This window comes from Anser anser, assembly GCF_964211835.1.
Source record: "Anser anser genome assembly, chromosome: 2".
Taxonomy (NCBI): domain Eukaryota; kingdom Metazoa; phylum Chordata; class Aves; order Anseriformes; family Anatidae; genus Anser; species Anser anser.
In genome coordinates, this window is record NC_139721.1 from 56,950,864 (window position 1) to 56,966,782 (window position 15,919).

A 15,919-nucleotide genomic window follows, 5' to 3' on the forward strand; every position below is an offset into this window, starting at 1 on the left:
TGTCTAAACACATCAGATTTCCCTAACCTAAAGCAGCATTTGAAGCTTTGCAGATATACTGTGTTTCCATAAGATTTTCTACTTTTCCCTCAGAATAAAGAAGGGAATGCTAAACAAAAAGGAAGAAATCTCTTGGGAATGTTCAGGGTTTTTTCTAGCTTTGTTTGAATAGCACATAATTGCTAATGATGATTCACTATAGATTTGTTTCTAGCGGCAGGGCAAATACTATCTCATTTGTGCATGGACACAATTTGCATTGCCACTAATGTAAACTTTATTCTGCAGTCTAGAGGAAAAATTCTCATTTTAACAAAAATCTAGAAGTCAAAGATCTACTTAAATATTAGTTTTCATATAAAACTCTTTTTGAAAGCTACATTTACTAATGGGAATTGCGAAAAGTAGCTTGCAATAAAACCTGGGGAAAACAGAAAAACTCTTTTCAAGAGGAGACAGAGAAAACAGAAAATACATCATGGCAAAAAAAAGACGGATCCATGTTAAGTTTTGTAGCTGGAACTATGTATAGACTTTATCCAAAACTAATAATACCAGATAAAGTGAATAACGTGCTGGCCCAGTAGATTATTGTCCTGGTTTTGGCTAGGATAGAGTTAATTTTCCTCCTAGTAGTTGGTAGGGTGCTGTGTTTGGGACTTAGGATGAGAAGAATGTTGATAACACACTGATGTTTTAATTGTTGCAGAGCAGTGCTTACACTAAGCCAAGGACTTTTCAGCTTCTCATTCTGTCCTGTCAGCAGGCAGGCTGGGGGTGCAGCAGGAGCTGGGAGGGGATAGACCCAGGACAGCTGACCCAAACTGGCCAAAGGGGTATTCCATACCATCTGACGTCATGCTAAACAATATATAGGGGTGACTGGCCGGGGTGGGGGGACTGTCTGTTCGGGGATAGGCTGGGCATTGGTCAGCGGGTGGTGAGCAATTGCATTGTGCATCACTTTTTTCATACACGTTATTATTAATTTATTTTCTGACCTATTAAACTGTATTTATTTCAACCCAAAAGCTTTCACTTTTTTTTTCCCAATTCTCTTCCCCATCCCAGAGAGGGAGGGGGGAGGGTGAGTGAATGGCTGTGTAGTGCTTAGCTGCCGGCCGGCTTAAACCACAACAATTTTTTTTATCAATTTGCTTTCAACTTCGTTTTTAAAGTAAGGTGAGCTACTAGTAAGAGCACAAGGGGCCTGGATAATACAGTTAAGATTTACAGATGAAACTATATGTATGCCCACAAGGTACATGCCATGAAGTATTATGCCAGTTTAGTTAATTAGTTTCTTTGCCTTTGCAAATTCTAGTGTTGTTTGGGGACACAGAATCTGGCAATTGAAATGTTACTGTTGATGGTCAAAAGTCTGATACTTCACATACCAATGGTAGTTTGCCTCCTATTTGAACACCCAAGAAGATACCATCTTTTTTCTCTTGTAAACAGACTAGAGAGCCCAGCAAGCAATGACATCTTTGGCAATCATTAGCAAAAAATAATAAAATATAAAAGGCAATGTACATAATATTTCTCATATTAAAAAAAAAAAAGCAAACAAAACCGTTTTCCATGTATGCCATTTATATGGCATATACAATTTCCCTACACTTAGGTTTGTTCTTTGTTTTCCCTCCTTCTTTTCCCTAGTTTTCTTCTTTCTATTCATCTTCCTCTTATTTCTCTCTCTCTCATCTATCAGCTAAAAATTCTAGATGTTACAATGTTTGGTATTAATTAGTTGGTCTGTAACCATCAATGTTATCCAAGAATTTTGTAAAAACTCTTTTTTTTTTTTTTCCAGTGAGCTAATTTGCTGTTGCTGCTGAAATCATCATATATCTTCAGTTTACAGCTAAAACAGGTATTAACTGTTCTCTTAATTCAAAAAATCAGGATGCAAGAATCCACTGAATTGTCTGTTAACACCGCTGGAAAATTTTGCCTCCCATAGTTAGAAAAGGGACAGGAAGAAGTGATATTTTCTTTCACATACTATCAGAGAACCCTGAAGACCTCTTCTCTTTCGCATCTCCATGTAAGGAACACAGTAAAAACTGCAGCCAACAAAACAAAGAAAAAAGACATAATTTACAAGGAACTTATCCTCCAGTTCTCCTACTGTGTTTTATCATACATGTTTGTCTTTCAAACTGTAAACCTTGATGGTTTTGATATCTGCATGTTGTGCAAAGTCAAGAACAGTCATTGCTAAGTAAATAAGCAAATAATCATCAATCACAATAATAGAAGTTATACATATACATATGTGTGTAAATGATGTCTAGGCATTCAAAACCCTTGTTCTTTATTCCACCAGTGGTTTTGCCCTAAAATGTCATTATGCCTTCTGGAGGAACTTCTCTCTCTCAATTTTCTTTTTTTTTTTTTTTTTTTTTTTTTTTTGTCATTCTTCAAGGAAACATGCTAATGATGAATCAGTATTAATTCCACTGATTTACTTAGTGCTAGCATTAATCTTGACGAGCCTAGTTGTTTTTAATGAGGCTGGTACAATTTTAAGGTTTCATTTCAAGGACACTTACAGTAACATCACTTCATCCACCTACTATTCTACCATATAGAGCATTTAACAACAGCAACACAAATCCTGTAAGAGACATTTCCTTTATTATTATCTGAATAATGCATATTTAAAATTGTAGTCAAAAGTTTTAAAATTGATGTATGGTTTCCTTGGAGAACACGGTGTCCTTGGAGATTTTTTAGTACCTCATCCTGTGATATATTGTGGCAAAACATGTAAGAGACAAGTGAGATAGAAAACCGATAATGTTAAAGTATGATCATCTAACATCTACTATTATGTGTTCATTCCTCACATAGTGGAAGATATCTCCTGAGATCATTCTGCAAGAAGGGCAAGAAAAATCAGTGTAAGAATGTATTGGCTGGCACATCTACTCCATTTTGTTATTCTAGGAGTGATTGTTGTACATTGTTTTCTGAGGAAGCCTCAGAAAACAGTTCAAGACTGAGTCACATTTTAATTACTTTCTTTGAAATGTTATATATATAGATGCAGAAGACTTCAGGTTGCATTTTCTTTGCAAAAGCTCAGCCAAAATAATTCAGTTTCAGTCCAGTTTTCAGAAAGCAAACTCAGGAAAATTTCAATCTCCATAAAATAAAAAATAAAGTCCTCTGCAGTGTCCCTGAATATTCCATTCACATGCAGATAGATGCACGTACTATCAATACTATGGTTTTCACCTTTTTAACAGAAAAGATTTTTCACATTTTGGTGGCCAAAGTATTTGAGATGGTGCATCACCTCAAACCTTATAGAGAATAGGGGCTATCCCCACGGAGCAATTGAACAATCTTTTTTCGACCCATGGCTAAGGGAATGGAATATTTTCTGATAAATGCTTATTTCAGGGACTCTGCACTATGCAATGGATCTCTCTTCCCAGTGATCTTCTAGAGGGTATAAATTAGGAAAATGAATAGATAATATTCATAAAGGGAGAGCACACACTGGATAAGGACAAAAGAGGATCAGAGTCCTCATAAGGGAAGAGAGAATTCTTGTCTAGGGTGCAAGCATGACAGAGGCAAGGTCTCATCTGGAGAAGAGTTGGCAGATCAGGTGCATTTGTAAAAGTCACGTCAAGCTAGAGCTGTCTTTGGGCATAACCAATGCTAATGAAGGCTCAGAGCTCTCATTCTCCAACTGCTTTCTCATTGAGGGTACTAGTGATGATCTACTGGCAAGATCTTGGCTTGCAAGAGGTTATGGAGATCTTAACCCAGAATATGCAGCCTGTGCCAGTGCTGAATGATTGATACCTTTGTGACATCCAGCTTCCCACAGCTGGACTAATCATCACTGAATACCAGAGGGCACTGCTGGCATTTTTATTAAGGCAATTTAGAAATTTGGAAGTCTGGAGCATAAGATGAACTAAATGCTTTTGTGTTTACTTGTTGGAAAATAACTTCTATTCTTAGGCTGCTGAATAAATAGTTGTTAAGGTCAAACCCTGGAAATCAATAGATTTGGGTGCCTTCTGTCCTTAAATCTATTTTCAGCACAAGAAGCAACACCACTATCAGAGATACAGAGCTTTCATGGAAGTTAGCTTGGGAATTACAGATCCTGGAATCCTTGAGACCTGCTAGTCATTATACTAACCAACAGAAGCCTTAGCCTATGTAGAAATTAAAACATAGAAAAGAGTGGACTAACTATTGGGCAGAAAAAAAAGATGAAACAATTCTATTCCTAGTTTGCATCTATTGTAAAAATGATAGCAGTACAAAGGAAACTCATTACTGAAATATTTTGGATTTTTTACTAAATACGTGTGCAATGATATGTATCAATATATGTCATATGTTATGTACACGTAGAGAAAAAGTAAGAGGTTAATAGCCTATATCTTAATTTATTTGCCCAGAGAGGTTGTGGATGCCCCATCCGTGGAAGTGTTCAAGACCAGGTTAGATGAGGCCCTGAGCAACCTGATCTAGTGGGTGGAAGGGGGGTTGGAACCAGGTAACCTTTGAGGTCTCTTCTCACCCAGGCCATTCTATGATTCTATGATTAAAGGTACATAATAAAGGTACTTAGCAAGAATGAAAGTAGCTGCTTATAGTTGAGTTCTGTGGCTGGACTTCCCTCTTTTCCTGTTTTGGTATGTAAAAATTTTGGTACATACTTCATTTGGTGAGCTGTGTTAGCTCACCCACTTTTCAATTACTTTTATATCCTCTGGGTTTCCTGGAGCAGAGATCACACAATATTGTGTTATGTTTCTCTTATTTTTGATGTAGAGAAATCTGCTTTATAGTAAGAATTGCATTTTAAAAGGGAGGGACAGACAGAGAGACAAATTTAGGTCAAGAAGCTGGTAGATAATATTTTAATGTTCTGTAGATGTCCTTGGTGGTCTGTAGATTGTCCACAGTTTGTATGTGGCATTGGGATGTGCCATTAACATTCAAAGTTGCCCATAGAAAAATGTATGACATTAATAGTTGTTGAACATACTACGTAAATACATATTTCAGGATATCTATTAAGGAGAAATTGAAACAGAGAGTACATTGTTGATAAGCTATATTGGAAGAACAGGCAGAGACAGGTTCTCTCTCTCTTGTAGTTAGAGGATAGACATGAAGTGGCCCACAGCATATATTAGTTTGACATCTTTTTTATATTTCCCAGTTTGTTGCTTCCTCCAGCATTCTTTGGTTTCATAGTATGTACACTGTTCTAGTACAGAAAAATAATACTGTATAAATAAAAATATAAATAATATATTAATATATGCTAATGCATATAAGTTGCAGTGTACTATTTTGCACACAAGCACTTTTTGGTTGATAATTTAAAGCATAGATTTAGGAACTCTCTTTTTTATTTTTGATATTCTGACGACTAGAAAAGCACAAGGGTATTTTTAGATGTGGCTGCTGCTGTTTCTGTTTTGCACCTACCGTTGCCTACTACACTACGTACAAAACAAACAAACAACCAAAACCAAACCAAAACAAAACAGATTTGATTTGCATCCTCTAGTGTCTTTCACTGTGGAAATAAATTATCCTACTATTCCAGCAAAACACTTAAATATTATAAAAGCAAAAATTATTAAAAGTAGTGAAATTGAGTAAAAATATTGGGTAAGTTCTTTTGAGATATTATACCTTTTATGATTACTAGCTATTTAGAATAAAAGGGCATATCTTTACCTTGTGCAAAATAGTATGACTCTCCTGACATTCCAGTAATTGCACCTATTCATTGACACCATCTCAATATTTAATCTAAGATGGAAACTATTTTTGATAAAAAGAATATATACATATTTTACAGAAACCCAAAAATATCTAAAAATATTCTAAAAATACTAAGTGAAACAAACCCAGAACTCACATCTAAATATAAGGGAAACAACTTAAAATATCTTAAAAAGTACAGGTCTCAAAGTGGTAAAAGAACCAACATTTCTAAGTAAACATGGGCTCATGACCACCTCATGCTTATAAATCTGCTGGTAATAATTTTCCACTTTAGAATATTACCATTTCAGTTATTCATTTATAAACCCATACGTTAAAAGGTTGGTGGCAAGGATTTTGTTTTCATGTCTTCTGCATTGGAGTAAGAATGTGGCAGTCATCCTAACAAAACAGATTAAAAGAAACTCCTCATGTGTGTAAACTACTACTTCCCCATACAACAAAATTACTTACAAAATATATGTACAAATGCTCTGTATGGCAAACTGCTGAGCTCTGGTATTGCAATATTACTTTTAGAGGTTAATAAACAACTTCAGAAGACTTTAAAACTGCAGTGATAATCCCCACAAAAAGTGTGTTTTCTTATAATTGGGACACATTTTTTTCTTCCACATCTTCCACTTGAGAAGCAGCTTGTGTTCAGCACAAAGCATGTGTTTCTTTGACCATTAAATGCTTCATTCCTTTGGTACAAGAATGATGGAGAGTCAGAAAGCATTTGCAGACAGCTGGTGCTGTAATGACCATCATTTTGCTATAAATGGGTAACACAGGATGTCTAACCTAAAGTCTGAGGTTCAGTCTACTAGAAAAATCTAGTCATGCCACATTAGACAAAGGACCTTCAGGATTTTCTTAATTTTGCTGGGAAATGACCTGAGTTAGAACTAATCCTCCAGTGCGATTTGATCTGGCTCAGGCCTCCAAGCTGTTCAGCTCTCTAACTGCATGAACATTTTTGCTGTTGAAAGGGAAAGAGCAGTGAGGGCATGAGAATTAGGGCCCAAGTGAAAAATGAGACAGCTTCTTTTGATGAATCTAGTATGAATCTGTAGCCTCTGTTACACCAGGTATAACACAAACCCATGATGTGGAGTCACATGGAACTGTGTGTGTGCCTTATCTGAGAAGCAAGATACTTCCAAAATTTCCACACAAAATTTCATATCTTGTCAAGGGCAAATTTCTCACTTGGGTCTCATGAGATTCTTGAGAAAACTGGAGATATGCCCCAAGTACTTTAGTTATACTATATCTCCATTTTGTTCCCCTAGCAATTTCTCCTCCATTATTTTCCCTGTTTTGAGTTAAACACTATTTTTTGTTTTTCTTCTTTTTCGTTCCTTCTTTTGGAGTTTCTGATAAAGAACTAGGCTTACAGTTTATTGCAAGTATATTCCAACATCATGAACATTATTTCTGTTATAAATCAAGATGAAGTCTCCACAGCTATAGCATAAAGCATGCATGAAATGAGGTTTATCTGGCCTTTTAACAGCTTCAGAGCTCTCAACAGGAATGTTTCAGTGACTTCTAGTGAGGGGATGTGGCTCTGGTGAATTATTGCTAGAAGGTAGTTTTAAATATAAACTAACTTTTAAACCATCATCCATGTAGAAGGAAATAAAGTTATTGGATGAAAACCTGTATGCTATCAGTAAAGATTATGGCAAGCCATAATGAAAACCATACATGATTTTTTTTCTGGAGACCAACTGGTTGAAATCTGCTTCTGCATTCTACAGCACAGCAGCAACTATGCTACTTAAAAGGATAAGGACAGAAGGGCTCAGTAACAGTATATTGTGTCACTGTCCAATTAAGAAAAGCAAAATAAAGTTCCTGAAATAGCTTTCAATTAGCACTTATTACGTGCCATAGTATATTTAGTTTCTTAAAGGGCCATTAATTGTTAATATACTGCAATTAGCCCTTAAGTATGTGATTAATATTCTGTTAAATGCTTATTTAATGTTAGTTGGCATTCATTACCAATGAATAGATATCTAATTGAAGGCTGCTTCCTCCTTAGCAGAATGGCTGATCTCCTTTTGCCCCCTCCATGATTGCTTTCTGCTATTTGTTTTTCTTCAGACCATTGCCTTTAAGGATGTAGAATTATTCTTCTCCTTGTAGTTCAATCAGCTAAGCAGATAATAATCAGTATTTTAGTTCATAATTCTGATACAGAAAAGTGTGCTGAGATTATAGATGCATCAAAGCACACCAAATTTCATTTGGCAAAATGTATCTTAATCTCCAATGTACAGTGTTTGATGCCTGGCAAACAAGGCAGAGAAAATACAGCAACAAATAAGTATGGTAATATGATTGCTTGATGGAGAAAACTTTTGAATTGCTTTCTAACAAGATGAACCTGTTTTCTGCTAATGATACAGAAAGCAGATGCAAAATGGAGAAATTGTGAGAGTTATAAATCATTCACTTTTCATGAGGCCAGCACCCAAAGGTTGATATTCACATTCAAAATTGTCCTTTTTCAGTTTGAAGTCAGATAGTATAAAGGGAAATTATCAGGTTAATCGTTGCATACCCAAACTGAGATACATAAAAGGAGCCCAATATTCAACAGCAGCAATAACCTATACCTTGAAAATCCAACAACCTCTAAAGTGTTTCTTGATATGTAGGCAAAATAGCTAATCACTAAGCACAAAAGTTTTGAAGGACCTGCACTCAAGTTACTGAGTGGTAAACAAACAAGCAAATTCACTAGTATGTATTTCAAACCATTGAATGAAGTTTGAATATATTATCTTCTCTTTTAGATCTTTTGTTCCATTCAGAAAGAAGACAAGTAATGAAGAACTATGGAAGGAATAAGATGATAAAAAAACATTCCCAAGTTAATCATATTAATTTCCTTTATCCAGCACCAGCAGATAATCTCTAAATAATTAATAAAAAAAATCTCTGTTATACACCATAAACAATTACAATGCATAATGAATTTATTAAAATTGTGATTATATAGATTTGTTCTTGAACAGTAAAAGCAAAAGTGTTGTTTTCCTGCTTTGGTTCTCGTGCATACTCCCTTGCACTTCATGAAAAGAAAATGTCTACAAGAGGGTGAAATAATCTTTCCACTGGAGTTTAAAATTACTTTATGATGTACTCTAGTTCATTCCTGATTTTTAAAACAATTACAAAAAAGAAAACCAACATAATTAGAACTCTGACTGAATGCATTGCTTTAAGAAGGTTCTGCATTGACACTGCAAATTTCTCTGTCCATTTTCTTTGTTGTTTTCAGAGTATACAATACTTCAGTATGTTTAATTTCACTAAGCTCAGCTGTTCAACTGAAGAAATCTCAGAAACATTTCTGAGAAGATTCATGGGATGCTAGAAGTCAAACATTATGTCCATCTTTAAAGAGGCCAAGGGGTGAGGAAAAAAGAAAAGTCAGAGAACTGACAGCCAGTCAGGTTATTTTCAGTTCCTCAGAATCTGGAACAAATAATTCAGCTAACTATTTGCAAGATAGCAAGGAACTGAGTAATGCCAACCAATATTTTCATTCAGATTCTGGATAACAAGGTTAATAGTGAAAACAGGAGGTGTTACACATGATGATTTTTTGCAGTCACAAGCCATTTATAAAATAAATCTAGGGAAATATTGTTTTGATAAAAGTACTATTGAGTGGGGGTAAATTGCACTTAAAATTGTACCTACTAATTGTTCATTGTCAAAATGGAAGAAACCATTGAACAGGGTTAATTCAGAGTGTCCTTTGAGCATTGAATATCTTCACTGGTGATATCACTGATTAAAACAACATTTGTTAACATCTGAGAACTCCATGATAATGGGAGTGGAACAAGATCAGAATTCAAAATTGTCTTCACAAACTAAAGTCTCAAAGGGTAGAATGATATTAATTAAATACAAAATTTTACTGTTAGGCAGGAATAATTGGTTGTAAAAATGGAAACAGCAAGATGTTTGTAAACAAGCATCAACAATAGCACCACCTTGTGAAAAAAGTGAACATTTTTCTTGGATACATAGCAGATGTTTTGCATTCTATAGTTTCAATACAGTCCTCCCACTTTGCTCAGACTTGATGAGTAGTTGGGGGAAACATTAAACAGAGTTCGGGCATTCTGCTTTGGAAAGGATGAGGACTACAAGGAAAGCATTCAGAGACATCAGGGTCATGATTGGGAATGTAGCACCCAATGTAGCATCTTCAAAGAACAAGCGAAAGGATCAGCATTGTGTAAGTTAAAGGTGAAAAAAAAAAAAAAAGGAATATATTGTTTGCAAAAAGGGAAAGGAAGAACGTGTTCTCCAGGTCTACAGTGAGTATGGGCCTATGGGCCTCATAGTAAGCCAAAAAAAAAAAAAAATTTTTGGAGGAAAAATCTAAGTCTAATCCTAAAGGTAGTAAAACAGTAATAGAACAGACCACCTAGAGATATCATGGAGCCTGTAACACTAGATGTTTTTGGGAACAGGCCGCTGAAAAATGAGTTAGTAGAATACCAGTAAGCACATGTACAAGATAACCCCTCATAGCACCTTGTTTTTATCAGTAATCATACATTTGGATGAAAGATTCAGAAAATTTATTACCTGTGTGATCAGTTATACCAAGAATGCTAACATGAGTCATGAGACACTTGACAAATTTGAATGGGAGTCTAGACTCCAGTTCTCCTGTTTCCTGACAAGAAAAAAAAAAAAAAGTATGGTAGTATGATGTGAGAACTTTTCTGTTGGACTAAATCCAGGGCTGTTAATTAATACTTAATATATGTACATTTCTTGAAAAAAAAATATTAAATTAGTCTTGTAGAGGAAACCTTTCAAATGATAAGGCTACTTTTTGTTAGATAAAGATCCAAACCTCTTTTTCATTCAAATTCACAAATCACTCATGGTATTCATGCAAGAATACATGGTTAGATGGGGTTGCAGATTGAGTTCTGAAGCTTTCAAAGCTGGTCCATGCTTCTGTCCATGCAGTCTGGCTATATAAAACCAACACAGGCTAGCATTCTATCCAATTATTCTGTTGGTGTTTTGTTCTCTGAACTCTTTAAAACATGAACATTTTGACTTTGAGCTTCAGATTAATTTAATCACCAACATCCTGTTAATAGAGAACAACATGGCTTTGTGGGTTAGTGCAGCCAGAACTACTCTTGCCTGGCTACATATTCGTAGCCAGTTTGTCTGCGGGGAGATTGGTTCTGCAGTGCTTTAAACAGGTCACTCTCTTTGTGTTTCTGATTAATGTCTGCCTTACAAAGCTTGACCTAAATACATTGTTTTAAGCAGTTTTATCAAAAAAATGCTTCAGTATATCACTCACAATTGATTTGTTGTTAATTGTGATTACCCCTCATCAGTAAACAGAAGGCAGTGCTGTATGCATTCTGTTGATTTGTACCTGTCTGCTGTGGGTTAATGGCATGATTAAAAAACATTTCACACTGAGTTTCCAGCATTAGAAAAGCAATATTATTCAGTGGCTGACTTTTACCTTAGGCTTAATGTTCAACTCATTCCTGTGTAGCTTATCTGGAAAGAAGAATATTAACATTAACAAGGACAAGTAATTATATCTCAGCAATAACTAATATTATAGTGATATTTATTTGTCTCTTCACTCCCGTAATAACTTCCTGCACCTTAACTTGGCATCTCTTTTTTAAGCTTGTATTTGACATTTGAATATCTTTGATAATTGAAAAAATGCCCCAAAAGGTACTGGTTTCAGGTGCTTAGACATTTCAAACTAGGACTTCCAAATGGCTGCATAAGTTTTGAATGATCTCATGCCATTACTTTATAGCTTCCTCTGACCCTTATTCTATTTTTATTATATGCTTTGTGGCCAAATTCAGCACAGCAATATAGCCTGTACTTAATTATAGCAGTACTGAATTGGATTTCAGCATCCTTTGACCTACCATTGTAATGATTGTTGCCTATTACCTTTTCAAGCTTTCACCCTATGAAGTTCAGTATTTACTATGGAACCCTTTAAAATTTGCCTGTCCTACATAACTGCACGCCAACACAACTAAATTTCACAGGAAATTATTAAGCAAACTAGGAATGAAAGAATCATGTCAAGGCTGTACTAATCTTGAACCCTTACTTCAAAACTGTAGCCATCTTAAAGTGATGAAAAAGAACCTATAGCAGTTAACAATACTAATTTTTGATAGAGACTGCAGATTTTGTTTTGAAAACATTTAAGAATAGGAGTGTTTTTGCATGTTTGCTTGCTTTTTCTCTTTAAGGAATAAAAATGTTTTAAGATGTTTAGGTGTGACAAGGTGATTCTGCATAAATCTGCAAAATACATGCAACAAAATAAAAAGTCCCTGTTTTCATTACAATTCCTATGGAGACATCATAGTTGCACTGACAGACAGTAAAGAAAAAAGGGGGTTATTGCATATCCTACACTTCAGCTGACTATTAAGCCCTGCAGATTCCCACATGAAAAACATTGTGAAAAGAGAAAAGAGTGCACAGGAGGCAAAAGAATACATTTCTGAGCAATATACTCATGGTAGGATATGCAGTATTTTATTGTACTTCAGTTGATCTGTCATGTTTTTCCAATATAAAAAAAAACAAGCTCAGAATAAGCTAAAAAACCTATTCCAGCACGATTGGCTTATTTTCTCTAAATGTAGAGAACAAATATATATATGTAATACTCGATGTAATACTCGATGTAATACTGCTCATGTACTAATAATACTGATGTAAGTTTTCACCCATCTCTGTCCTTCATGATGTCGGCACACAACTCTCACTTTCCAAAGGGTGATACTCAAAACCAGCTACCAGCTTGCTCTATGCTCTTCTGATTAAGGATTTATCACTGACGTTTGCTTTATGTCCTCCTGATTTGGAATCAGCAGCCACTACCACCCAGCAATCCCAAGGACTTATGAACACCTTTTCATTTAAAAATCTAACCAACCACTGTGGCCCACCTTCAAAGTCAGGTTTCTCACAGAGATGCAATTAGAAATGGACAGGAGACACTAAATATCGTTAGAACAAAAGCAAAGATGGAAGCTAAAACCTGCTTAATGCACTTTTTTTTTTTTTTTTAATATATTAATTATGTTGGCACAGTATGGAGATCTTCAGCAAACAACCCCCAATATAACCTTTATAATAGGAGATCAATAACAGTAACTTAGGAAAAAACAAATGCAGGTGTCCTTTTTGAACTTGAGAAGGTGGAAGGAGTTGAGCATAATTCACATTCTCTTCCACTTCACATTCCTAATCTCCATACTTCTGTCTGGCTGCCTGAGTAAACTCTCTGGATTTGATGGCAAGTGTAAAATGCAAGGTTAAGCAGAGATGATCATTTGGCCTTTATTTTATTGTAGATTGTTCCTAGAATGTTTGCCTTTGTTCTGTTGTTTGCTTTTGGTTAAGAGCTGAGCTCTTATGGTTCACCCAGATGTGCCCTGGAGTCTTCTGTCCCTCCAACTCATCACCTGACAGCAATGATTGTATAGTGTAATTAAAAGTCAATGCTAGCTTTTGGGATGTATGCTATAATAAAAGAACCATCTGAAATTAGGACTTAAATAATGAAAGGTTCAGGGACGTGTAGGCTGGTATTTGTTATGCATTTTAATAGAGGAACTTTGTAGCTAATTGGAGGCTAACTAAACCCTTTGGACACATTTCAAGTCACGTCAGTGTTTTTTTTTCTCCCCAAGGAATCTGATAGGCCATGCAGTTTAATACTGCATTTTTCTATCTTAATTACCACATTGAGTTGTGCTAATGTAGGTTTACTTTAGAGGCATGTTGTATGATTATAACCCAGGCAAGAGTTTCTACTACAGGAATCAGAATCTAGTTTAAACAATATCTCTATCTGCAAATAGTAGAAGAAGAACAAAAATTAAAGACCAATTTGCTTCTGAGACTAATCCATTGTAACTTGTGTGCACATATATCTAGAGAAAGTAGGTAGTATGAGTTACTGTGACCCAAACCTGGTAGCTCACAAACAAGATCTTCATTATTCTGTATTTGAGGCATTATTAGATCTGTTTTTGTACAATATTACACATTCATTGGGCTGCAATTGCCCTTGCTATGAAGACATATTCTTTCTGATGGCACTGAACAGACTCATCAGTTTTAGGTCTGTTAAGCTGGTGAATGGAAATCTATATAATGCAGTGTTGTTTCAACTTCAAACATGTGGCTAACAGAAACAAACAAAAAACACGGCAATATCATTTATTTGCTGGCTGTAGAATTTCTGCAAAGCTGGTCAATGAACCCAGTTGGCTGACCTTCATAACCCAGACTGAAGTTAGGGAGGAGAGACACTTTTAAAGGAAAATTGAAATCCAGACATGTTGAGTTTCATAAATGTCTACAGGAAATGCTGAATAGTGCAAAAATCACTGACAGCAAAAAGTTCATATACTTTATAGTGGTATGCATGCATGTCTTTTTTAAGGAATTAAGAAGAGAGTTGAGCTTTAAAAAAAATGGTCATTAATGTGAGGTTAGCAAGTTGATCAAAATATTGTATTTATCTTTTCTTCCCTGTTTTCCCATGTGTTTGGAAGCAAAGTGGTTTGTGCGAGTTTATGTAGAGAGAAATCCCACTTTTGGGGTACTTCTGTAGTCAAAAGGGATGTTGGGACTTTTTTGATTAAGAATTCTACTAGCAGTATTCATACAATTCTCACCGATGCTATATCTTTTTCTACCTGCTTCTACTTCTTTTTTTTCTTTTTTTCTGCTTCTCAGTTTTGAGTTCATTCACATATTCTTTGATGTGCTAAGCCAACTAACACAGATGTGTTCATGTTTAGTAGTTACCATCACTCTTACCATTTATTTTCCTTACCTTAGCCTCCTGTGCTTTGTCCTTCCTATAAATTGAAAAATTCATAATTCTGCAATAATTTATGCTTCAACTATTTGCATTCCTTTATTTTCCCCATCTTCCCCTTGATAGGACAATCACAGTCTGACTAGTTTTTCTTTTTATTACATAATTTAATATAATACATATATTACATAATTTTAACACTGATTTGTAAGGTATAGCTATAGAAGAATTTATATTTAGTTATCCTATCATCTATGAGTTTAATATTTAGAAAAGTTTTGCAAAGTTATGTCAATTTAGTTATTCTTTTGATGATTAAGAATAATTCCTCTTTTTTCAACTCTCTGAAGACTAGCCAGCTTGTTAATATACAATGCCTGTATTTTCTAACTTTTCAGTACCTATTAACATTTACTTTTTGATTGGCAGCTCAAGCCTCCATCTGAATTCTCAGAAATAACTGGAGGATCATGAAAATCAAAGGTAATGAGAATGGCAGATATGACACCATACTGTGATTGTGTCTGAGCTGTGCACAGAGGTCATCTTCTCAATTCATCTTTGCTTGGATTCCTTTTAACTAATCAGTTACCTTGTCCACCAAGTACATACATTTTTCTGATATTCAAACTTCATTCTTTTAATTGTCATAGTTTGGAAAAGGGTACTTTTTCCTTTTCCCTTTTTCTACTTGGGAAATTCTCTTCCTCTTTAAATATTATTTATTTAGTTTGAAACAAGTTCAGATAGTAAAGAAAATGCTAGAACATTTTGTACTTATATACATTTATGAAGTTATATCACAAAAGCGTTTGTTGATAAGAAACTACTCCACATTTTAACTATTAAATAGAATAATGTTATGGCAGTCTTATTAAAAGTATTCTGGCTACATCTACAGCCTTTTGAAAGAGCCACTTCTGGGATAATTAAAAATATTGCACTGTATTTTCCTGCATCACAGCCATTCTGACAGGTACTTTATGTACTTGTGTTCTCTTTGAGGTTTCTTCAGTTTTCATAACACAATTTGCACCATTAGGTCTGGCTTAGAACGTCACCTATGTTTAACTGGGATTAATGTGAATCTTTAAATAACCCTTTCTGGATTCTTTTTCTTCTGTAAAATGATCAGAAAGACAAAGCCCTTTCCCTTAATCCTAGGAGGTAGGAAAAAAAATATTAGAATGTACCTCACCCTCTCTTTCTCTTCATTGCTCTCCCCTTTTGTGATCAGTTCCAAGTGAATGGAAC

The 15,919-nt window shown here is 35.1% G+C and overlaps 1 long non-coding RNA gene across 2 annotated transcripts in view; it reads left to right on the forward strand.

The window, feature by feature from the left end:
* The first annotated feature begins 465 nt into the window (after positions 1-465).
* Positions 466-15,919, forward strand: part of LOC310895011 — a 35,332-nt gene continuing 19,878 nt past the window's right edge. The window contains exons 1-3 of one of the 2 annotated variants that reach the window (XR_014580352.1): positions 466-940; positions 1,817-1,876; positions 15,095-15,148. This is a non-coding gene — a long non-coding RNA (uncharacterized lncRNA). Of the gene's footprint in view, positions 941-1,816; positions 1,877-8,576; positions 8,801-15,094; positions 15,149-15,919 lie in introns of those variants that run through there. The other variant, XR_014580353.1, reaches the window with a different exon arrangement.